Here is a 26,524-nt window from a genome sequence, read left to right as displayed (position 1 = left end):
AAATGAAATAACACATGATTGACAGCAAAATTTCTCACTTTTCTCAGAAATAAATTCAATCCAATAGACTTTGCTTAAACCAATCAATTAGAGGTGCTCCTATGAAAGCAATATGGTTCAAGTAATAGGGTTTTAATGCAGGACAGATACATTAGAAAGACTAGAGAGTATTGCAGTTGAGTAGAATTAGAGAATTTTATCCCTCTTACTGTTAGATTGTGATCACTAGATATTAGTTTCACTTATGGAAAGGACCATCGTAGTCAAGTTTAAACTAATCCTTATACAGACATATGATCACGCTGATGTTACAGAACAAAGTTTGTACATAATGCAGACCCATTTTGGAATGGTAATGAAAGGGCATAGGACACATCATGATACAGTTTACTCACTCACAGAAAGAACTTTGAGAAACACTGTTACTGAATTAAGTTAGTGATTTTCCTGAACATAAAAAAAAAAATAAGTAGCCAGAGAATATGATTAAACAGTAAAACACAACCAGGCAGGGTTATCATATTCATTTCAGTAGCTGCAGTAGTATTTGTTGTTGAACATGTGTGTTTTTCATTATACTTGATAAAATTAAATAAAACAATTAAGGCCATAGTACCACGTATCTTCACTTTGCCATGCAACATGGTAAAAGGCTGTGCTAAACTTGGATACAAAAGACCCACAAATGGATGAATCTAGAGAATATTATGCTGAGTGAAATAAGTCAGACAGAGAAAGACAAATTATGATACCACTTACACGTGGAATCTAGAAAAAAATACAAATGAATGTATATACAAAACAGAAACACACTCATAGATACAGAAAACAAACTAGTGATAACCAGAGGGGAGAGGGAAAATTTAGAGGTAAATTACTATGTATACAATGGATAAGCAACAAGGATATACTGTATAGCACCGGGAATTACTGGCAGTATCTTAAAATAACTTTTTAATGGAGCATAATCTGTAAAAATACTGAATCACTATGCTGTACACCTGGAACTAATATAATATTGTAAATCAATTAAACTTCAATAAAAAACAAAACAAAACAAAACAAAAAAAAACCCATAGACTTTTTCTTGTCTTGCTATTTACTATGTTACTTAAACTTGTGCAGATTATTTTGCCTCTTGGAATCCATTTGCTTACTCACAAAGTATTTGGGTCTCAGCAAATTTCTAAAAATTCTTAGCAGGTTTAATGTTTTAGGAGTCCATTACCTTTTGTACTATATTCAACTAACACATTGCATCTATTTTTCTGAAAAAATAAACATGAAATGATAGGTATCCTTCCATTCTAGTAGCCACGAATCTAGTGTCCTTGTCTTGGTGGTGTGGTGGCAATGATGGAAGCTGAATGGAGGGAGGGAAAGAGAACAAAGAAAACAGGTGAGATCTGGGTGTATTTCTATAAATCACAGCAATTGTGGCAAAAAACACCTAACACTGCCTTTGAAAGCCAAATGTTTGCTTTACGTGTAAGAATGAGACTAGTGGAAATGATTCAAGACAATCTTACAAGAAATACATGCCATAGAAAAATCTCTCTTCTCAGTATCAGCCCCTTTAATTTACTACTTCTAAGTGGTAACAACCAATTTGTCACCTGCCCCCTTTCTCTGTCTCTATGAACTGAATATTTCACAAGATCAAAGGGTTCTCAATTAGACACTAAAGATGGAAAATTAAGCAATATTCTCCAAACGAACGGCAGTAAGTGAGCTACACAGTACTTCTGAAATTTTTCAAATGAACAGCAAAAATTAATCCCTCATTAAGAAACTCACATCATATCAAAAAGAAACACAGGATTAAGAGAAGAGCAATAATGATAGCTACTAGTGATCTAGTGTTTAATTATGTGCCAGGCATGGTCCTAATGCTTTACACATATTACTTAATCAACTCTCTGAAGCCACACTATGAGGCAAAGACTAACATTATCCGTTTACACATGTTGAAACTGAGGCAAAGAAAGATCAAGTACACCGACTGAAGCCCTACAGCTCAGAATGGCAAACACGGGACTTGAACAAGAGAGTCCAACCATTATATCATGCTGCTTCTCAGCAGAGTGTTGTCAAGTTATATATTTCAGAAGATTTTTTTATTTTCATTGTTCTTCATGTTTTGTAGTCTCTGAATTCTTTCTTTCTTCTCATTAAAAAAAATAAATTAATGAATCAATGAAAGCAAGAATCACAACATATGTTCACTAGCAAGCCACATAACCATTCCTGCTAAAAATGTCAACTGAGAGTGAACGTATTAATTTACTTTTTAAAGGAAGCTTCTAACACCATGAAATATTTCACTTTCTTGGGGCAATTCTATTTTTAGTGTAAGTATTCCCTGACATAGTATAATGCTTTTTGTTTCTTGTTGACCTAAAAATCAAATAGTTCTCTACTATATTTTTGCATGTGTGCCTTGGCAAACATTTACGCAGAATTTTAAAGTATGCTGAAATTGGACTATTCATAACCAATAATTAAATAAGACTCAATTTTTGTATTGAGGTTTGCCTATAAAGTTCTGCAGACAGAACAGAGTTTACTAATCTAACTGTATTTAGAAATCCTCAAAAATATAATATTTTAAAATAACAGTTGATATGTTAAGAAGCCAGCATATTTTTAAAAATATTGAACATAAGCAAATGGATTCCAAGAGTCAAATAGTTTGCACCTTTGAATAGCCAGTAAATGGCAAAAGAAAAATTATTCTCTGTGTACGTTTATGGCAAAAATCAATCTTTTTAGCTTTTTTCCATTTTGAAATGCATTAATGCATCTGCTTTATAAAAATTGTCTCCCCTACCCACTTATTTTTGGTTTCTTTAGTTGAATTTTTGGTTTCTTTAGCTGAATTTTGCTTATTTTTATTCTTTCCTGATTGGTATTGAAAAAAAAATTAACCTATGATGTTTCTTGTGATCAACATTGGTTGTAGCCAACCTTGGTTGGATAGAGAGTAGTATTATTAATTTGCTTTTTTCTAGATAGTTTGTGAATGAATGAATGACTACATATATACGTACACACACACACACACACACACACACACAGTGAGAGAGAGAGAGACTAAATAATGGCTTAGGAGACAGTTTTTAAATTTCCTAAAATTAATTTAGTGTTTGATACTTAATTTTAGTTACACAATTTAGACTTCATCCTTTTTTCGTTAGGTTGGTTTTTTTTTAAGTTTATGGAGGTTTCTTTGTGTCCTAATATATGAACAATTTTTTGAAATATAATGAAGACATTTTCTTTTCTGCTTATAGGCTAGATATCTATGGATGCTTATTAGCAATAGTAAGATGGAGTTAAACATTAAACTATTCAGGTCACTGTTCTCAGTCATTTTTATGTTTACAATTTTTTACAGATATTTATGAGTGTACAGGGTATCACTAGTCCTCACGTTTCCATTAATTTTTCCTTTTGTTTCCAGAAATTTTGCTCAGATATTTTTAATGTAATTCAGCACTTCAAATAGTTAATGATCCTATCTGAATTTTCACTCATACCATTTATTAGTAAAAGAGGATTCTCTTATTCCTGTTTGTACTTGGTACCTTGAATTCAAATTTGTTTACCATCAATACTTTCCATCCCTATGCCATTTTCCTTTTGCCTGATGCATTGCTGCCTATCCTTTTATTCTGAATCTTCACATGTCCCATTACATCCTCAGCACCTAGCACAGCGCTGGCTTGTCGTGGGTACACAGTATGTTACAAAATGGATCAGTGTGGAGGAGGGTATAGTTCAAGTGGCAGAGCACAAACTTAGCATGCATAAGGCCCTAGGTTCAGTCCCCAGTACTTTCATTAAAAACAAATAAATAAATCTAATTTACCTCCAACCCTCACCCCTCCAAAAAAAAAAAGTAAACTAACAAAATGAATGAATGTAAGTTTCAGTCATTTCATGAGTTTTCAATTAGCTAGTGTTCCCATCAACATTTATATGCATAAAATCTCATTTAAAAAGTGACTAGAATACGGGCTTAAAGGTCAGATTAAATGTATACATCATGTTTATCTTCATAACTTAAAACTGATAAATTGCAAAAAAGTTCAGTACAAGGTAGTACACATCTACTGAATTAAAAATGAGATTGAACTACTTAGATTGTGAGTAAACTCAATAAAAACACTCAAATTCACACAGTCAAATATGTGATTTCATTTGATAAACTCATTGGAATTTAGTCTCTACCCAAACTTATTTACGTTTTCACATAACTTCACTCGTCTTCCTTACTTATACAACTGCTGGCATCTAATTTGCAGATTACAATATATTTGAATACAATGGAACTTTTAGCATATGAGCTTTCTCTGCCTTACTCATATATTTACCTATCATTAGCTAGATTATCACTTTACTCTGTGAACCTGCATAGAAGTGCATGACCTAAGTAACAGAGACTGGACATTAGATCAGTAGTTAAGACAATGCCTTTCAACCACTGTGTGGAGCCAAGAAAGAATGGAAACTGGTGTCCCTTTTTGCAGGAAGTTAGGGTCTTCCACGACATCCATAATGCACCTTGAGGATCTTTACTTCAGTTTCTCTTTTCTTGCTCCTTCTTTTACCAATCTTTGTTCCACTTACCCTTTTTCAGACACATTACTTTTCATAGCTTTGCCATATTTCTCAGTTTACTTAAAAATCAGATTTGGTGATAACAAGCCCACATCTGCACATGTCAACAGTCTGCTGAAGTCGAGCAGCAGCTGCCCTCGTGAGCCAGGAAGGACACTCATTTTGCCACATTTTATTCCTGATCCGCTTCATTTATTTCCACGATCATTGTGCTCCTTTAGGTTGTTGAGTTCAGATCCATCACAGCATATCTGCGAGGCTGTGTTTGGTCCATTCATCTCCAAAAACATCTTTGTTTATATCAGCACTTGCACGGTTTTATTTAGTCCAAGTATTCTTTATGCTTCTTTAGCTGTGAGACACTTCAAAATGATTACGTATAATAAGTAAGAATTCTTAGGAAAATCCCTCTTGAGGGGCCTAAGTCCTCTAAGTAAACATTTTCTTATAAGAGAGTTTCTCTTTCTGGTCATCAGAAGAACTCTTAAATTAGCTGATGCTGTAGGCTTCAAGTCACAAGTGAGGCGATGCAACTGTGTTAGAATACAGAAGTCTGAATTTGCGGGCAAGAGCAATGTAAGAATGATGACTGTGGTTGGTCTGAGTGATGATGCTTTATCTAGAGGTCAATTGTGCATGTAAATATATGACTGCTCCTGATAAACACCTTGACTAGGCAGGTTAGTTATATAAAAGGCACTCCTACCATGCCCTTTTAGGGAAAGGCCAATGCAACAAGAAAGCACACTGGTCCATATTCTTGCTGCTCCACCTGCTGGAACCTGCCCATGGAATGACTGTGACTCCTTTAACCAGATGAGCCAGATTCTGGATTCCTCAGGGACCTACAAATGGCTAGATCAATACTTGGATTAGGAAGACAAAAACTCTTAATCCTTCCGGGGCTCAGAACCTTCTTCCTTTTCCCTGTTCATTTGAAGAGAGGTTGGAGGTGGTACTAAAGTAAGATGATGTTTTCGTACATCTGTTAAGTTCCATGTTCCCTGTATTACGGCCCACCTATTAGAAAACACGAACCTCTCTTTAGATTGTAACTAGGCACCCAACTTGTACAGTTAACTGGCATATATGAGACGATTTGAAAACAACACTGAAGTAATTTGTGAGCTCTTACTAATCATAAACTAATAAAATTTTCAAAGCTGAAAATTTACCCTGTACCCCCAAATTTGAAAATGTGAAATATCGGCTTGAAGCAACATGGACAGGTTATTTTACATAATTATTTTCAACTGAGGAAACACTGAACAGCCAGATAAACTATCTTTTGAATTATGAGTTATTGAAACTACAGATTTACAGATCTGGGTTGCTCATATTAGAATGGGGTCTTTATGTAAATTGGCCGAATTAGAAGTTTTTAATGGAAGTTCAAAAAATTTGAAAAAAAATAGACTAGTAACCTTTTCTGTTCCACAGGATAGATATTTCCAGATCAAAGCTAACTGGGGCATTCAGTGAGCAAGTGACTAAGCATCCATTCTAAGTAGAGCCTTACTGGACCAAAGCGATGCTATATGCTACAAATTATTTCAAGAATGCTTTTGGGGGTAATTCTATGCATACAGAATTAGGTTTATTTTAAAACTATAACTCTGATCTTTTTATGTCTTTTTACTGTCTACATCATTATGTGCATTGCTGATATGATTTCACAAGTTACAATGCTCCTTCATGTCCTCTGAATTTTATAACCCCGAGACTACTTAATTTTCATTTCAACCTGTTTATAGCAAGTGAGGAGAGGATATCTGAAATGTATTTTTAAATACTCTCTACTCAGACATGTGATGAATCCCAAAGCAAAACCATGTTAGTGTGTTCTATCTTTGCTAGTAAGATTCCCTTGGAAATAACAAACAGAATAGTTCAGTAATTTAAAAACTGGCACATTATTGCTTTAATAGGAATGTGAATATTTTATCACCCTAATCCCCAATGAATAATTCTGCTTTGTTACTTTCCCTTCAAGGAGAAGAGTACTAGAAGTTATGATACGTGATGATAGAATCTCTTGAAAACCTTTGAGATTCTTTACCAAATGACTCTGAAAATCTTGCATCTTTTCTTCAGAATATTAAGGGATAGTGTTCAAAATGGGAAACAATTATTTGTCAAAATTCTCTAAATATTGAGATTGGCTTATCATGGCCTCTTTTGAAATTGCATTTTATCTTCTCATTTGTTTCAATCCATTGCATAGTAACTAGCCTTCTTTTAAGACTCAGATTCTTCATTAACATTGTCCCCTGCCTTTTATTATAATGTCATACACTCTTATTCACACAACATTCTTATCAAAGATACTTTATTGAGTACCTACGATAGCAGAGAAACTGATGCTCACCAAATACTGCATGCGCTTACCTACATTTCCCAGAATATGTTGCAGTTTGGTAGAAGTCAAGAGACTGATTATGGACAATGTGTGATGAGCCAGATTAAACTGTCATTCTTTATCAGATATTCTTAATCACAGATATGCTACCTGTATGCTTTCCTTATTTTTCTCAGCTTTATTGAGACATAATTGACATATAACATTGTGGAAGTTTAAGGTATATAGTGTGTTAATTTGGTATTTTTATATATTGTGTGATAATTATCACAGTAGGGTTAGTCAACACCTCTATTACCACACAGAATTACTATTTATTTTTCATGCTGAGAACATTTATGATCTAGTGCCTTAGCACTTTCAAGAACATAACAGAGTATTGTTAAATATAATCACCATGCTACACACTACATAACCAGAACTTATTCATCTTATAACCAAAAGTTTATACCATTCACCAGCATCTCCTAATTTCCCCCACCCCCCTCAGCCTCTGGTAATCACCATTCTACTCTATGTTTCGATGAGTTCTGCTTCTTCAGATTCCACATATAAGTGATATCATACAATGCATTTCTTTATCCATCTAATTTCATTCAACATTATGTCCACAAGATCCATCCATGTTGATACAAATGGCAGAAGTTCCTTATTTCTCATGGCTAAACAATATTTCATTTTATGTATGTACGTGTGTGTGTACGTGTGTGTATATATATGTATACATATGTAATATATAAAATTAATTTATTCATTGACCCATTGGTGCATTGACAGGCACTCAGGTTGCTTCTGTATCTCGGCTACAATGTATGCTGCAATGAACTTGGGAGTACTCATATTTCTTTGAGATCCTGATTTCATTTCCTTTGGATATATACCCAGAAGCTAGATTGCTAGGTCATCTAGTAGTTCTATTTTTAATTTCCTGAGGAATTTCCATACTGTTTTCCATAGTGTCTGTACAAATTTACATTCACACCCACAGTGCACAGAAGTTCCCTTTTCCCCACATCCTCACCAACACTTGCTATCTCTTCTTTTTATGATAATACCCATTCTAAGAGGCATAAGGTGATACCTCATGGTGGTTTTGATTTGGATTTCCCTGATTATTAGTGTTGTTGAGCACCTTTTCATGTACTTACTGGCAATTTGTATGTCTTCTTTGAAAAATGTCTATTCAGATCCTCTGTCCCATTTTTAATCAGATTTTTTGTTGTTATTGCTGTTATTGAGTTGTATGAGCTATTTATAAATTTTGGCCATTAACCCCTTATCTAATTTGTGGTATGCAAAAGCTTTTTAGGTTGATGTAGTCCCACTTGTTTATTTTTACTTTTATTGCTGCGCTTTTAGTGTTATATTCAAAAAGTCGTTGCCAAGACTAATGTCAAATAATTTTTTTCCTATGTTTTCTAATTGGAGTTTTGATATTTGGGTTTATGTTAAATTTTTAAATTTGTTTCAAGTTAGTTTTTGTGAATGATGTAAGACAGAGGTTAAATTTCTTTCTTCTGCATGTGGCTATCCAGTTTGCCCAGTACCACTTATTAAAGAAACTCTTTTTCCAATTAAGTACTATTGGCTCCCTTGTCAAATATTACCCGACTCTACATATGAGGGTGTATTTCTGGGCTCTTGATTCTGTTCCATTGGTCTACATGTGTATTGTCATGCCAGTACCATGCTATTTTCATTATTATATGTTGAAATCAGGAAGTCTGCTATCTCCAGCTTTGTTCTTCTTTCTCAGAATTGATTTGTCTATTTGGGGTCTTTGGTGGTTCTATTAAAATTTTTACCATTTTAAAAAATTGCCACGAAAAATGCAATTGGAATCCTAATAGGGATTTCATTGAATCTATAGATGGCTTCAGGTAGTATGGACATTTTAACAATATCAAATCTTCTGATTCATGAACACAGAATATCTTTCCATTTATTTGTGCTTTCTTCAATCTCTTTCACTGAAGTCATACTTTTCAGTGTACAGATATTTTATTCCCTTAGTTAAATTTATTACTAATTTTTTTTTGTTACTGATGCTACCGTGAACAGATTGTTTTCTTATTTCTGTTTCAGATCTTTTGTTGTTATTGTATAGAAATACTACTGATTTCTGTATGTTTATTTTATAGCTTGCAAATTCATTTAATTCATTGATTACTGTCAATAGGTTTTTGGTTGAAGTTTTAGAATTTTCTGTATATAAGATAATATAATCTGCAAATAACGACCTTTTTTTTTCTAATTTAGATGCCTTTTATTTCTTTATTTTGCCTGATAGCCCTGGCTAGGACTTCCAGTACCATGTTTTGTTTTGTTTTCATTTTCATATTCTTTTTCATTAAAGGTTATTACAATATATTGCATATAGTTCCCTGTGCTATACTGAAGAAATATGTTTCTATCTATTTTTATATATATAAGTTAATATTTGCAAATCTAGAACTCCCAAATTTATAGGAGTGGTGGAAATGGGCATCCTTGCATTGTTCCAATCTTAGAGGAAAAGCTTTTAATCTTTCACCTTGAGCCTGATGTTAGCTGTGAGCTTGTTTTATATTGCCTTTATTATGTTGAAGCATGCTCCGTTGATACCAAATCTGTTGAGAGTTTTTATCATGAAAGTATGCTGAATTTTGCCCTATGTGTTTTCTACGTCTGTTGAAATGACCATATAATTTTTACCTTTTATTCTACTCATGTGGTGTATCACATCTATTGATTTGCTAATGTTGAACCATGCTTGATCCTAGGGGTAAATCCCACTCAATCATGGTGTACAGTCCTTTTAATGTGCTCTTGAAGTTGATTTGCGAATATTCTATTTGGAAATTTTGCATCTATATTCACCAGGGAAATTAGTTTGTGATTTTCTTTCTTGTAGTGTCCTTACATGACTTTGGTATCAAGGTAATATTGAACTTGGAAAATTAGTTTTGAAGTGTTTTCTCTTTGAGAAAAGCTTGAAAAGGATTGGCACTAATTCTTCCACATGTCTGATAGTACTCAGTAATGAAATTACCTGGTTCTGTGTTGTTGTTGTTGTTGTTGTTGCTGCTGCTGCTGTTTTTCTGTTAGGAGAGTTTTCATTACTGATTCAATCCTCTTACTCATTATTAATCTGTTCAGATTTCCTATTTCTTCATGGTTCGGTCTTTGTTGGTGTATGCTCTTAGGAATTTATGGATTTCTTCTTAGTTATCCATTCTGGGGACATATAATCGTCACAGCAGATTTTTATGCTCTTTTATTTTCTATGATAGCAGTTAATTTATTTCTCCTCTTCCTTTTCTGATTTTCTTCTCTCTTTTTCTTAAAAAGGAAGTTTAGTGGTGATGAACTCCCTCAGCTTTTGCTTGTCCAGCACAGTCTTCATCTCTCCTTGATTTCTGAAGGACAGCTTTGCAGGTAAAGTATTCTATGTTGGCACTTTCTTCTTCTGCTGAGAAATCCACTGATAGCCTTATGAGGGTTCCTTTGTAAATCACAAGCTTCTTGTCTCTTCCTACGTTTAAGATTCTTTCTGTTTCTGATTTTTGACAGATTTTTTATAATGAGTCTTTGAAAGGATCTCTTTAAATTGAGTGCATTTGAGCTTCATAAACTTAGATATCCAAATATCTCCAAAGATTTGGGAAGTTCTCAGCTAATTTATTTCATTAATAAACTTTCTGCTCTTCTCTCCCTCTCTTCTTCTGGAATTCCATTCATTTACAGGTATTTCTTTTGATGGTATGCCACAGATCTCTTAGGCCTTCTTCTCTCTTTTTTATTCTTCTTTTTCTTTGATCTCCTCTGACTGGCTAATTTCAAAGGTCCCATCATCTTACTCACAAATTCTGTTCTTCTTTGATCCATTCTTCTGTTGATACTCTATTTCATTTTTCATTTCATTCATTATATTCTTTAGCTCCAGAATTCCTTTTGATTATTTTATGCATTTTATCTCATTGTTAAACTTCTCATTTTTTTCCTGTATTGTTTTCCTAATTTTGTTGAATTGCGTTTCTGTTTTTTTCTACATCTCCATGTCTTTGTGATCAGTTACTGGAAGATTATTGTTATTCTTTTGTGGTGTCGTTTCTTGGATTCTTCCTGTTCCTTGAAGTTGTTCATTGCTATCTTCCTATTTGAAGCAGCACCTCTTACAGTCTTCACTGATTTCCTCAGAGAGAAAAATACTTCCCATCACCACTGCTAGAGATTCTGAGACTTCTTTAGACCTTCTCTGGGTATACCTGCTCCATGCTTATTGCTCCCTCTTGTGGTAGGATTCTTAAACTTGTATGACTTCTCTTAATCCAGAAATGCACCTGGCCGAGTGTTTGACAATCTCTGTTTCGTTTTCCAATGGGTGACTGTAAAGTTCAAGTTTGTCATCAGTCCCTGGCCCCGATATCTGGCCAGCTTTCTATGCGTGCTCACTATCTGCCAAAGCTCTCGTTGACACAGCAGGAGCCAGTCACAGGGTGTGTGTGTGTATTTGTGTGTATCTGTGTGTATATGTGTGTGAGAGGTGTGAGGAGCACCGAGGGTGCCCATGGGCCAGTGGGGGCATCCATGGGCAAGGTGCCTTCAGCAGCTCATAGGTGGGCATTTTGATGGAATCTGCCTGCAGTTAGTAGGATCTGCATCCCTAATGCCCTCTGAGAATCCTACCTGGTAAGCCCCCCAGCCTCTTCCCACAATCTCCACACCAGCGATGCAGCGCATAATTCAGTATTCTGAATAAGGCAAGAGACAAATAGGCTTCTTCGGCAGCACTTCTCACAGCTGGGGAAGCTGGGTGCGCATTCACACACTCTCACCTTCCCCGACAGGAGAAATTGTGGGATGAGACCTCTCTTGGCCCTGCAATGGTGCTGCCTTGGGGGAGGGAAAGGCATAATATGGGTAAAATCAAACTATTCCTCCTACTTCTGACTCTCCCCAATTTGTCCCTATTTGTATGTTTTGTTTTCTTTTGTTTTTTTCCTTTAACAGTATGCTGGTAGTTCCCCAATGAAAACCTGAACTTCCACAAAGGCTCTCTTCTCTCCTGTCCACAGGTGATTGTCTAAGATCAAGTTTTCCAGGGGCTCTTGGACTGCAGCTGAGATGGTGCTGTACATGTCTCACAGGCCACTACAGGGTCCACAGCCCGAACTGTGTTCTGTATCCCCATCACTCCATGAACAGGTGGATGAGACACTTTCCCAGTCCCTTAGCGTATGGTGCTGGATGCCACACAGTTTCCACGGAGGCACTTTTGTCTATGGATAATTGCTAAATGGTTGTTGTTGAGGGAGAGGTACAATGAGGGATATCTTACTGAGCCATGTTGCTGACATCATTCATTGCATCCTCTCTCTTTTCCTGTTGCATCCATTTTGGAAGCCCTGGATCTAGACAGTGAAGCTCCTAAGTACTATCCCAATTAACACATAAACTAATAAACATAGCATGAGTAGGTCAGAGAAAAGGTAACATTACAGAACAAATAAAGTTATTTAAGAAGTAATGCTAATACATTAAATATATGCTTCAGTATTCTACTGGCTAGAGGTAGGTCTCAAAATTAATTCTTAATTTGTAAGTACTCAGTATAAAAAGGAAATACAATCGGTTACCATTGTGTCCATAAGATAAAAATAAACTAGTTGACTGGGAAACAATACCTATTATTTGTATTAAGGCAGACAGAAAATTCTCCCTTTATTTTCATAGACAGGCAACATGACATAACAAATCTATTTATTTTCTGATACCGTTTAAATGCAGGGCCATGTAACAAATCTATTTATTTTCTGACACCATTTAAATGCAGGGCCATGTACTTTTACAGTCACAGATGTTCCTCAAATTTACTTTGATTATGTAAGTCCTCAAAACAGATCATTCTTGAGGTTCAGTTAGGTCAGGCTTCTTTTTTGCTTATTTAGTATGAACTTGTCAACATCATGCAAATATTCCAACTTTCAAATACGTATTATGTGCATAAAATTCTACTGAAAGTGTTTATAGAAATACGAATATTTTTATGTTCAATCAATTTGTGCCATGTTAGAAGTGCAACTGAGTTAAAATTAGGATATTTCTTAAAAACCATAAATTAATTTTCCTGCATTACTTTGAGAGTTGTTCACTCAAACTTTGCCATATTTCTGGCTTGTTTACTATCAGAAGTGTTAGAAGAATGTAACATAGTTTGAACTATGTGATAAGTTTCTCATTAATTCATCTAAAAATGTCTAAATATCTGTGAGTTGTAACAAAGAACATATTTTACATCTTATACTTTTTAGATCAGAGTACCTCTATTTATTTACATGTGCCAAATCTTGATAGAAAATCTGTCTCTCCTTTTCTTTCTTTCTTCTTTTTTGGCTAAAGATATTCTGACAATTTGATTTTTAATTAATTTTTAAAGAGAACCAGAACAAAACACATAGTGATGTTGTACTTTTAAGCATGTTATCAATAAGGAAAATATTATCTTTCGTAGAAAGTTTTGCTATGCAAACAAGATTTTATGGACACTCTTTGTAAATCAGTGATCCATGAGAGCAAAACACGCACACTGGGTCTGGGTCAATATAAATACCAAAGAACAAAAGAGGAGAGCAAGATGCTTTTGAACATGGTTTTCAAATGTGTTGTATTCACTTGGATTTTAGGGATGGTATGTTTAGTTTCCTTGCATAAGAAGGATTTAGCTGGCCCTGAAACTAAGCACCCTGAGAAAGATATCCTTTATCAATCACCTCAATATGTCTCTACCATCAACTGACTCACAGAGAAAACGGCATTATTATACATCTCATGGTCTTTATTACAAAGGAAGTTGTGTTCAGTCCAACTTAGGATTTTTTAATGATATTGAGAAACTACTGTAATGTTCTGAAGTGAAATGGAAAAAAGGCACTAGGAATTTCTGGAAAATAAAGCAGTTTGAAGATTGATACATGAACACAAATATTGTAAAATTATTTCTAGGACTCTTATCATCCTAGCTTAAATATTCCAATAAACTTCATTTTTTTTCCTTGCTTGATTTCCAGATATTCTGTGCCAAGTATATTTGAATTCAATTGTGATGGGTTTATTATGCCATGATCAGAATAGTTTCATCATCTTTATCAGCTTGAAAGATGCACTTCACACATTGGAAATAGTTTTTCACAGGTAGATTTCACACTTAGTTACTCCAAAGAGAACTGACATATGGTAGAATTTTTTTTTTCTTCTTAATTCACAAGCTGCTTAAAATAGAAAGAGACTAGTAGAAAGTTCAACTTGAAAATTGTAAAATGCAGACTACTAAATCAACTAAACAAATAGAATTAAAATACAAAAACAAAACAAAACAAAACACATTAACCCTTACCCTGTAATACTGTCTTTAAATACTCTCAGGTGCACATAATGAACAATTACCCACTCAGTAAAATCTCTCTCTTTTTTTTTTTCCATTTTAATATTGTCTGGCCACATATTACCTTTAACAAAAAAAGCATTTTTCCCTTTAGTTGTAAAGCACTTTTCTACTTAAACTGCCATCATTTCTTAAGTATTTTAGTTGCCTAGGAAACATACAAAGGTTTTGCTGCAATAGCTGGGATTCATTTAACGACAAAACTCCCTCTGTAAGCCAGATTCATCGTTTTTACATTGTAGAAGTCTTCAACAGAGCACTTGACTGCAGCCAACTGGCTTGTTACCACATCACACTTTCATTATAATAAAATGAGCCAAACAGATTTTCAGAGAGTTAAAGCATAGAGCTATGCCCCTTACAGTATGATCCTGAGTATCATTTCCTTGAGATTCTGAAGTTTGAGACAGAGTATCTATTTGTGGTTGTTAATCTAATCTGTTATCTGGCTACCAAAGACCAGCACACATTAGTACTGGAGAGATCACTTTATTCCTGTCTCACATTTTCGTAAGTAATTTAGGCAACTAAGATAGTGTTCACAATATACAACGTGATCTTCTACAGATTTTCTTTTGTCACTGATTTGTATATACTTTATCGGTATAGCATTGGTGTGAAGGGAAAACTACAGGTTTTAGGTCAGATAGAAGGGGTTTATTATGGCAGTTAGACCACCAGTGGAGTTGTGGGGGAATAACTTAAATATTTTCTGTTGCTCCCAGGTTTCCCCACTTAAATAATGATTAAAAAAAGAAAGATCTAAATCCAAAGGTTACTATGAAATATCTAATTTATGTAAAATGATCTCTTCTATATCTTAGGGAATAATGCCACCATCTTTCTCATTCACAAGTAGGAAACTTACTTATTTCTTGGAATCTTCCTCTCTCGATCCTTCAAATCCACTAAATCACTTAATCTCTCCACCCCACTGCCACTGTCACCATTATTTCCAAAAATGATATTTATTTGGTCTCTAAATCTCAATTTGGGCTGCTTCAGTTCTCTACAATGATGCCGACTGATCATTCTAATACCTAAAATCTGAGCCTGTCATTTAATTTCAGTGACTCCACATAAATCTTCACATTTCTAATAAGACATTTCAAGCCCCTGTCTCCCAAGATCTTGGCTGTGTTCTTCCTTCTGTAAACTAACAAATACACACACATCTATCTACCCACACTGAGCTATTTTTTAGTTACCTTAACATTCTATGCTTTTCTTTTCATTCCAGTGTCTCTGAATTTTGCTTATCTACCTGGAACTTCTGATTTCAGAAGAACTGACTAGCTATTATTCATTTTAATTTCCACGCATGAAATACCACTTGATCTATGTGGAGTTCTTGAACCACAGTCTGAACTGGGTATTGCCGCTTTCATGCAGTAAGACAGTATAAGAGAGATTATGATTTGTTCACCATCATTTACCCTTGACTAGTTTTCATGGGGCAGAATTTAGGCACTTAATCTGCTTAAGATAAATTTCTTAATAGGAGAGGGGGGTCTCATACTGAAACAAAATTGAGACAAGCATGTCTAGGAAGGGCAGGCAACCCTAAGATACCTATTTCCATCCATCAGTTATCATACAATAAAACAAGAGAACAGCATTTGTCAAGGGTGATGGTCCCTGCACAAAATGTTAAGTGCTCATACTGAGTTTTTTTGTTTTTGTTTTTGTTTTTTTAAATATAAGCCTCTGAGAGGATCTGTCCTGGGCCCCTGGTATAGCAGGTAGGGTATAGACGGCAGAGAGGAAAATTCTCTCCAGTTTTCCCAGTGATGCTGAGATTTCGAACATGCTGGAGACAGCAAATGACAGCAATATTTAAATTTACCAGTATTAGTGTGATCACATTTGAGTTCACAGGTTGGTGATCCCTCAAGTCACTGGATATATTTTTTAACAGTCATACAAAGAGGGAGCAAGTAAACATTGTAATCATATTCTTTAGCTTAGATTTAAATTTAGTTACTTTAAAAATGACAGAGACTATGAATTTTCCAGTATTGGCTACCAGGCCTTATCCTCAGTCTAAATGCCTTCTATCAGTTCAATTATTTTTAAAGATACTCGTAACTGGTAAAATGTCTTTTAGTGTCATTTTTACATTAGTCAAACATAAAGGACCACATATGATAACTAAGCAATTTTAGGTGAAAAAGAACATTTTTCATTAAATTTACTTTTATTAGTTAATATGCATATGCTCATGTCCTAATGTTCTTGTCTCATTTATAAGTCATCTCAAGGGATATCACTGCATCTCATACTTCTTTTACTCCTCTCCTCTCTAGTTCCTTGACACAACAGATACCATGTAAATGATGTGATTGATAATGCTTACACTTCATTTCAAATGGGAAAGATTAGGTTTTTGGAACACAATTCAGTCTACATCTTCAGCTGTTATCATTTTAACTCGTTTTTCTTTTTTTAGTCATGCCTAAAATAGTTGACATCTTATCAGATGATCAAAGCACAGTATTAACAAAGTTGCAGTGTTGAATATGTTTCATTTGCACTATTTTTAAATCATGATTCACTGCAAATGAGAAGACAAAATCTTTAGTCACAAGATCTGGGGATACAGTCCGTGTTGGTTCATCGATTGTATCAAATATACGATGTTGATGAAGGATGCTGAGGGTAGGGGAGTATATATGTGTGGGTGGGGAGGGCTGTGTGTGATCTCTGTATTTTCTGGTCAGTTCTGCTGTAAACCTGAAACTGCTCCAAAAAAATTAAATCTATTTAAAAAAAAAAAAGATCTGGGGACACAAGTCTTTCCATACACTTTGAAAGATACATAGGCATTTACCTGTCTGCTGCTAACTGAAGTTAGTTATACTAGAGAGGATTGTACTAGAAGCACTCACATCAGCTGTTATCGTTCTGGAAATGAGAACATCAATAAATAATAATTACAGTGTAAACAAAAGAGAGACTTTCTCTTTAAGAATGCTGACCACAGGTTTAGTCTACCAAAAAGGCTTTAAAATATCATTTCAAAACCTTCATTAAAGAGGGTAGGAATCATTCTTATCATTCTAGGTGGGGTGATTTCCTAGGATTCCTTACAGCTTTCCCACTTTATGTGATGAAAAAAGATACAAACAAAATTCTAATGGAGCCAAGAATAGATATTTTGAGTGAAATCAAAATTTATGCTGAAGCACAATTTCAAAGAAAATATCAAAAACTACATCCTTATAAAAAGTAAAAGGTGGAAAAGATGGCCCTAATCCTAATCAATACAGAACCACACAATTTGCTGGAAAAAATCAGAATTAAGAACAGAAGTTAGAGAAGTTGGCAAAAGAGTAGTATAAATAAATGAGAGTTTATCAAAGTAAGATTTAAAAGCAAAACCCCTGTTAAGCACACACGATACAAATTTATAAGCTTTGAAAAAAATGAAGTTGTTTCTAAATTTGTCAGAAAAAGGACTGATTCTCCTCAAAAAGGCAAATTAGAATTTTAAAAAATTTCCGAAGATAATCTTTTTTTTGAAGTGTTAAATTCATAGCTCTTTGTGGTTTTTAAACCATAAACTTCTATTCTAAATCCAAAATATAAACTCTCCCTGTTCATAGTTTCTAACATCAATCTTGCCCCAAAGATCCAGTTGCTTGGTTTTCCCACTCACTGTTTATAGTGTAGATGGTTCACAATGCTATTTCTCCTTCCTCCACTTTCAACTGGTCACCAGTTCCAATCTTGTGGGCTGATTTTCAACCTTGCATACTCCCTTCTCACATTTCTATACACTGGAATATCAGGTATTCTTTAAGATTAACCACAAATGCCATTTTCTAAAAAAAAACGGCCATCATGTCACCCAAAAGTGGGTTCACACTCTCTCTCTTTTTAAACATTCTCTGTATTTCTCACTGTGAAAATATAATACATATGCGTATGTTTTGGTAATATATGTGTTTCTGTGTATGTGTGCCCTTTATCTTTTCCAATAAATTTTAAACTCCTTAAAAATTTGAGTCAGGTTAATAGTTATTTCCTCCCATAGCCTTTAGCACATGTTCTTCACAGAGGGGCGTTCAAGTCTGTGAATGACGGAAAACATACCACATCTCATCTGTTTATTCAGTACATGTTTATCTATATGCTGAGGGAAAAAGAGAAAAAGAGAAAACATTTCAGGGACTGTTCATATAAGTAAGTTAGCAGAATACAAGCTCCAAGCTTGTGTTCAATCTATCTTTTTCTCTAAAATAAAGAGGTGCCATTATCGCAGAATATGAAGAGTATTTTTTTTTTTTTGGTCAGAAAGACCTGGCTTTCACTTAAATACTATGTAGTGTTGAATAAATTAATATCTCTGAACTTCAGTTCATTCACTTATAAAATGTAGATACATACTTACAGATTATTATAAACGGCACATGGTTAAGTGTTCAGCTTAGTGTCTGATACATAGATGGTTATTACAAAAGGAATGAACATTATGAGATTCTCTTGTGGGAGACTGATAGACAAGTTTGTTCTCTGAAACTTTGAACACCACATCTTATAATTATAATAGAAATTTAAGTTTTTTACACATTAAAAACACTGGCAGGGAGATCACATATTCCATCTTAAAACAGTATTTTTTATATAATTATCTAGCTATGTATCAAGTCAGCATAATATTTTCTCTTTGGAGCCCTTTTTAAAATTTTTCTTTGAAAGAGATAAAAGTAAACTGTCCTAATTTTTTGAACTCTGTGTTTTAATTTAAAAATCTAAAGCATGGCGTTCAATCGCTTAGCAACAAGTTTTCATTATGCAGAATTTAAATTATATATGATACAACACATAGAGACAAGCTAAGATCCAAGTTTTGCACTGAGCCTGTATTTCTGACTCATCCTGGATAGGAAGCCTACCAACACAGACGGGTAGAGACATTATCTACCCCAAATAGATATATTTTCACACAGAAACAAGATTTTTCTCCCTCACATTGCTATAGGGTAGACATTTTGGCCTCCTGGTTTCTTTATTTTTCAGTCTCACTGGTATCCTGGGGAAAATTATTTTTCCTGTATCTGCCTCTTTCCTCATTATAAATCTACATCACATAGGGGTGACGGTGTGACTAAGGTCTGGGGATAAAGAGCATTTTATTTTACTGCCACAGGTACTGTGCACATGAACCAACTCAGAGAATCACAGGTGCAGGAACCAAGGTCGCACTCCTGGAAGGAAGAGAATGTTTTTTTCCCTGATTGAACCTGAACCTGGGAGGCTATAGCCTAGTAGCTGATGGTAGCCACTTTGCTGGCTTTTAGCACTTTACAATAAAGGCCTACTCCGTGAAAAGAGGACCAAAAGAAGAAGAGAAAAGGCAGGCACCTCTGTTTTAGGCAGAAAAATGGATCCCTAAAGATGTCCAAGTTGAAATCCCTGGAAACTGGAAATACAGTCTGTTACCTGGAAAGGGGGATCGAGGTTGCAGGTGGAATTAAGGTTGCTAGTTAATTGACCTTAAGCTATGGAGATAATTCTTGTGGACTCAATATAGCCACAAGGGTCTTTCAAGTTAGAAGACAGGTGCAGAAGAGTCTGTGCCAGAGTGATACAACATCAGGAAGACTCCATCAGCCATTGCTGTTTTTAAAGATGGAATGGGGCTACAAGCTATGGAATGTGGATGGCCTCCAGAAACTGGAAAAGGCCAAAAAAAACCCAAATTCTTCCCAAGAGCCTCCAGAAAGGAATGCAGCCCTGCCTACAGTTTGGTTTTAGTCCACTGAGACCCATTTCAGACTTCTGAGTCCAGAAATGTAAGATAATAAATCTGTATTGTTTTAAGCCACTAAGAGTGTGATATTTCCTTATAGCAGCAATAGGAAACACAGTGCTCCAACCCTTTGTATAAAGCTTCCAATAATGTCTTTGGTCCTTTCAATGACATGAGCCATAAATTAATTTTTTCTCACATCTTGTATAGTTGGTATCTTGTATTTTAACCAGTTAGGCAATATGGCTAAATGTGGGTTAAGGAGCCAGCCTTATTGGGGAAATACACATGCCAGGACTCACTCAGGCCACAAGGCAGGGATCCCTTATTCTCATTAACTTTCTAATGAGGCTTACTGGGGCTGACTGGGCACATAGTAAAAACAAGTAATGCAGGGACAACCTGGCCTCACCTCAGCTCCCTAGGAACTGACACTGAATATCAGAGTAACCAGGCCTTCTCCTCTTGCTGATTCCTGAATAGTAAATTTCCCCCAGTAAAGCCTATTATTTTGACCAGGCTTTGTTTTTTTGTACAATTCACCCTGAGTCTTGGCAAATGACAGGTGGAAGCCTCAAAAGGACTCACCCTGCCTGACATCTTCAGCATATCTGAGGCCATTTCTATCATTTCCAGCTGAGCTAGTTGTCACTGATATCTGATGAGTACAGTAATAAAAGGATTTTGTCTTCTTCCAAGAATTCTCTTAAGCAACGATTCTAAATTCTCTGGATTACACTGGAAATTTCATGTATTCATTCATTCACTGTTTCAGGCAACACAATTCGCTAAGCATGTGATTGTAATCTGCATGCTGAAAACATACATATAAAGAAGATATCATATCTCTCTTTAAGGAGTTCATGGATTCATAGGGAAAATGGGCAAATAAGCAGAAATTATAATGCAATATGATAAATACTCTAATAGAGGTATTTGTAAAGTAAGAGAATAGGAAGATGACAGAGAAAAGCGTGATTAAAAGACTCGTAGATGTTCACTGTATATACAATCTGTACCCAGCTATAATTATTCTCTTTCCAATTGGGAAGGAAGTACATCCTAAGATAAAATGATTAAAAAAAAGCAAGCTTCCTGACAAGAGAATACATGTCTGCATTTCTTGGCAGGTGGAATGACTAAATTTGTCAGCTCAAGCACAAAGACTTGACTACAGTAGGTGCTTAATGAATACTTGCGGAATGAATGTCTAAATGGATAATTAGCAGAAAATAGTTGATGGTGCCTAAGTGATGTTACTAATTGTCACCACTAATAAACGCATATATTTTGAAGTAATTTATAATTATAGTTAGAAAAAAAATTCTTGCACTGAATTTAGTTTTGACAAGTAGCATCTTGAATACTGACAAAAAGAAACTGGAGGCTTTTGATTAATGAAGTTGGCTTTAGACACCAGCCAGCCTAGATTAGAGTACTGCCTATCCTCCTTACTGGCCACTGTGACCTTGGCCAGGCTACTAAACCTTGCTAAATCCATTTTTTCCTAACATGCTAAATAACTTTGCAATCTATTATTTTGGAAGTCTCATATTTAAAGGAGGTAATGTATTTGAAATGCTTAGCAGAGAACCTAGAATTTAATAAGCACTCAATAAATGTTTGCTCTAATAATAACTAATAATAAATATCCATGTGAAAATAACTTTTAAACATCCATTGAGACTATGTAGAAATTGAAAGATTTAATCTGGAAAAATATTAACTATAATATAACTATTATTATAAGAGATCCCATTGGAGTAATCACTTCTTGTGATTTTGGCCTGTATGTTTATGTCAGAGAAATGGAACATGGCCAAGGATTTTTAAGTAATTGTATAAAATTGCTCCTGTTATGTAAAATTAATTTAGGGCTTGCTCCAGCAGCTGTTATGTGTACATAGAGGCTGCAATCCCTATTAAATAGAGTGATAACCATATAATCATGTTTTTCACGTATTTTGTGCTAGCTATCACAATTAAAGGTTTACAAATAACAGCGATTCATTTAAATATTATTGACACAATGTGATTCTCCTCGTGTGTGAATTACTCCCTAGAAGTAGATCCAGCATTTTGGAAATTAGATGATCTCTATCAGAGTATTATTTTAACATAGCATTACCAACTATTTTTCAAAACACTCAATTCAACTGAAATCTTTTCAAGCTAAACATTTTCACTGGCCAAATCGACAAAGAGCTTTTGGCATCCTTAGCTGTTCCCTTTATCACAGTCAAGACCTTTTCTACAAACACTTGCACAGTGTTTTATATTGGACAAAATACTTCATATATGTTATTTAATATACTCTACATTATATTCGCTTAGCTCCGTAATACAGATAAACACATCAACACTGAAATGGTTAAAGACTTACACCTAAAATCATAGTTTATAGCCTTAGAATCTCTCCTAACTTCACACCCTTGACTTTCTCCACATCATACATCATTGTCTCCACCTCCACATCATCATATCAATACACCACAAAATACCCTGCAGAATCATATGATCGTATTAGCTTTTCAGCTTCCCTATCCAACTTGAAATTGTGGCAGTTGTCTGATTCAGATCCTTTTTCGGTCCAATCTCACTTGGCTTTGAGAACATCTTCTTTGGAAAAAGAAAACAGGTGGAGCTTACTGACAAGCTGACAAGAACTATTTTGATCTTATGATTCTGTTATTACTTTAGAGGAACCATAGATTTTACAGTCAATGCATAGCTAATATTTAATGAGCTTGAATTAATTGTTGTTTTTCCCCTTTAGATTATTTTTACATGACAATTACAATGAAAGTTTAGATAAATTAATGTTTGGGAGCAAACATGGAAAATAAATATTGTTCTATCTGTAAGGGACACTTCTATACAGTATAGCTTACATAGAGCATCATTTCATATATGTTATTTCATGTATTCTGTCCTTCATTTAATTATCTCTGCATTACAGATAAGGAAGTCAACATTTATAATGATTAAAAAACTTACATCCAAAATCACAGAACATGGTCTCAGACTCTGTCAAACCCTTGACTTTCACCATTTGCTTCCACTTCCTTATAATGAATGTACCACATCCTGACATATTTGAGATCAGGTTAGATTCAGCTGGATGAGAGAGGCCTCATCTCTTTTTCTCTGGATTGATCCATGAAAATTTTCGTTATCTGAGTGGGTAAAAGCAGTTAAAGAACACCTTTCATAGAAAACTGTTAAAAGGAGGCTTCTCTCTGCCTAACGATCTGTTAAAACAAGAGGGATCTTTCAGAGACTGCAAACACTGTATGCGAAACCCAAGGCAAACTCGACAGGGTGATGAGTGCCTGACCATGAAGCTTAAGGAAATTCCTTGGAGGAATAATAATTAAATAGTATTTATTTTTGGCCATGATTTCTGAGAGGAGAAAATAATTTTCTATTCAGGGTAGGGCAATAAGAGCAAGAGAAGGGCTCTCAGGACTAAACACTTACAGGAACATAGCAAATTTCTTGGAGTAGACATGTTTCTCAAGTCTGCTTTTATCTAATTTATTCACATGATAACATGTCTGCAGGCTCTAGACTTTAGCCTAAAATTAAATATTTTGCTAAGGGATTTAGCATGGATCTTGCTGTAGGTTTTCAGGCTTAAAAACAGACAACCACATTTCCCGAGGTATTATAAAATTATTGGTATACTGTCAATATCTGTCAATAATTTGCCTTTACCACAATCTCACTGCTATTTCTCAAATATTTTTCACCACAACACATGCCATCTTGGGTTTTTTGCACTTGCTGTATCCTCTATTAAGAATGCTTTTTCTCCAGATCATCATAAGGCTCACCACGCATACTTCATTCAGGTCTCTGTTCAAATCATCACCTGTTGGGGAAGCCTTTAAACACTATTCATTCTGCTTCTTTTCTTTAGCATTTTTTCCCCCTTTTCATCATTTTCTCCTCCATGGCATTTTTTTTTCAATTCTAGATTTAAAATATTTATTTGGATATGTTTACTTTCTGTCTTCTCTTCTAAAATCCAAATTCCATGAGGCTTGGAACTACAATTATTTGATCACTGCCAAAATAAGGTTTGTATCCACAGAGATTAGAACATTGTCTAACACATAGTAGTCTCAGTCATGAATAAGGTCTATACCCTCAGTATGCGTTTAGTTACCAGCCACAAAAGGAACAGGTTAATTCTATGATTAGGTGGCATTATGTTGAACCATATAAAATAGCTGTTTCTGAAGTTAAGATGGTTAAATATTGGCAATTTCATATCAACTCAGTAGATAAGAACTCCTCATTACTGTGATGAAAGGGAGTCAGCCCTACACTGAAACAGACCAGCAAAATATCTCCTATATGAAATGTACATCAGCTGTGCCTCTATTCATTACTTCACTTAATGAACGTTTATTTAGAACTTATCATCTCTACCCTTTGCAAGATGTAGTGAATCTAAGAATGAGTAAGATGAAATTCTTCCTTCAAATAATACATTGAAGGAATGTAGATACAAAACATAAAACAGGATGAAAATGACCTCATGGAGTTATAGAAAGTATTTTACGGTAGTCCAGAGAAGGGCACTCTAAATTCTGCCAGGACATGATATCCAATTTGAGGCTGTATGAATGAGGAGGAGTTCACCCACTACTCAAGGATTGGAAAGACGGCCATTAAGGTAGAAGGGCAAGTCCCAGATATTTAAGAGAGCATATTTTGTTCGGGAGGTAGAGACACTTCTTGGAATAGAAAGAATGGTCAGCTTCCTGAGGCCTTGACCAGAAGCATAGGCAGGACCTGGTGTGCGATACAGTGATCCCTCACAGTGAGGTCTGCTGGATTCTGAGTCCTCAAGGTAGCAGAGCAGGCAGTTGTAGGATTTACGAGTCTGGACCTTCCACTGTGAGTCATACACCATCTGTATCAATGCTCCCACACTGGACCCCTGATGCTTACTTACCCCTTACTCTTCCCAACAGAACTTGTAGTTCACAGTACAACATATATAGTCATTGGAAATCTATTGTTCTATCTTTACGCTTAAAATATTAATTAAAAAACATTTGAATCTAAAGATCTTTGATACAAAATTCTCATGATGAAGCATGACAGAGAATGGATATGATCACAGTAAAACATGTGTAAAAGAAGAAATAATAATTGATCTTAAAAAAAAAATTAAGCCAGAGCCACAGAGAGCAGAAGCTATGTATGTGCATATATTTCCTATGATGCATGTCAGAAAGAGGTTAACATATTAAGCCTATTTCCTTCCAGGTCTTGATTTGTATTCATTATACTGGTTTCCCTTTGATGTCAAAGAAAATGCAAAAGGGAAAGAGAAGCATGTAAAACAGAAACAGTTAAGTCAGTTTCCCAAGTTCCTTTTGTTTATTTCTGTGTTTTTAAGGACTTGCAGAGTTGATTGAGATTTATAAAGAGAACCTAATCAATATTGTTGCTTCCAGCAGTCCTTCCTACTTCTGCTTTAAGTAGTTCCTGAACTGATGATTTTACAGAATTCTCTGGGATTAAGAATTCAGGCAGATGTTAAACTATACTTACTTAGACATAATTTTTATCATGTACATAATCAATTTCTTTCCTTCTTAGTAATATATTTTCATATTCATTTTTTTCATAGCTACAATATAAAAATATTTTTTTTAAGATATAAAACATGTAGCTAAAGAGATGTAGGTTTTTCATGTACATTTGTTTTCGCAAGGGAGGTAAGCCTTGACGGTGACATACCTGAATTGAATAAGCTCTTTTCATGGGTTTGATTAATTGAGCTATGAATTCTGTCCTAATATACCATACAAAATAGGGACTTCTTTTATTGGTTACGTTTTCTAGCTAATTCACTCTTTACCACAGTCCCTTTTTTCAGTAATACTGTAATCTTGGAATGCTTACTTATTCTTTTCACTGTTTTCAGAGCGTTTATTATAAATAAAATTCTGATAATTTCATTTAGCTACAGTATACCCTTGAACAGATGTTTATGTGTTAGTTTATCTTTTGTGACTACAATTCCTTTTTCTTCCAACATACTGTGTATTGAAAATTTGAAGGGCAGGTTTAGTTAGTAGTGAGAGTTTAAGTTTTCCTACAAATGACTCAACCCCCTTCCCTGAATATCTGGGCAACAAATAACTTTTTTTTCTTTGTGGTTAAGAGTATACAATAGACTAATATTATTACCTAGTAATCGTGCAATCGTGTCAAAGTCATCTAATGCCTTGGAGCATAGCTTCCTTCACCAGTAAAACTAACTGACATATGAATCAAATGAGAACTCACCGAACAGAATAAGTCCAATGAACCATTAGGACACGAATTAATTTCCAAAGCC

The 26,524-nt window shown here is 34.9% G+C and overlaps 1 protein-coding gene across 29 annotated transcripts in view; it reads right to left on the bottom strand.

Moving 5' to 3' along the window:
* PTPRD (protein tyrosine phosphatase receptor type D) overlaps window positions 1-26,524 on the bottom strand; it is a 1,865,527-nt gene that overhangs the window by 1,670,976 nt on the left and 168,027 nt on the right. The window contains exon 1 of one of the 29 annotated variants that reach the window (XM_072959443.1): window positions 17,236-17,284. The exons of the other annotated variants lie outside the window; for them this stretch is intronic. The gene's annotated coding sequence lies outside the window, so the exon portion shown is untranslated. Of the gene's footprint in view, window positions 1-17,235; window positions 17,285-26,524 lie in introns of those variants that run through there. 29 annotated transcript variants of the gene reach the window in all.

The sequence above is a fragment of the Vicugna pacos genome, chromosome 4, assembly GCF_048564905.1.
Source record: "Vicugna pacos chromosome 4, VicPac4, whole genome shotgun sequence".
Taxonomy (NCBI): Eukaryota; Metazoa; Chordata; class Mammalia; order Artiodactyla; family Camelidae; genus Vicugna; species Vicugna pacos.
This window is presented reverse-complemented; position numbering and strand designations above follow the sequence as displayed.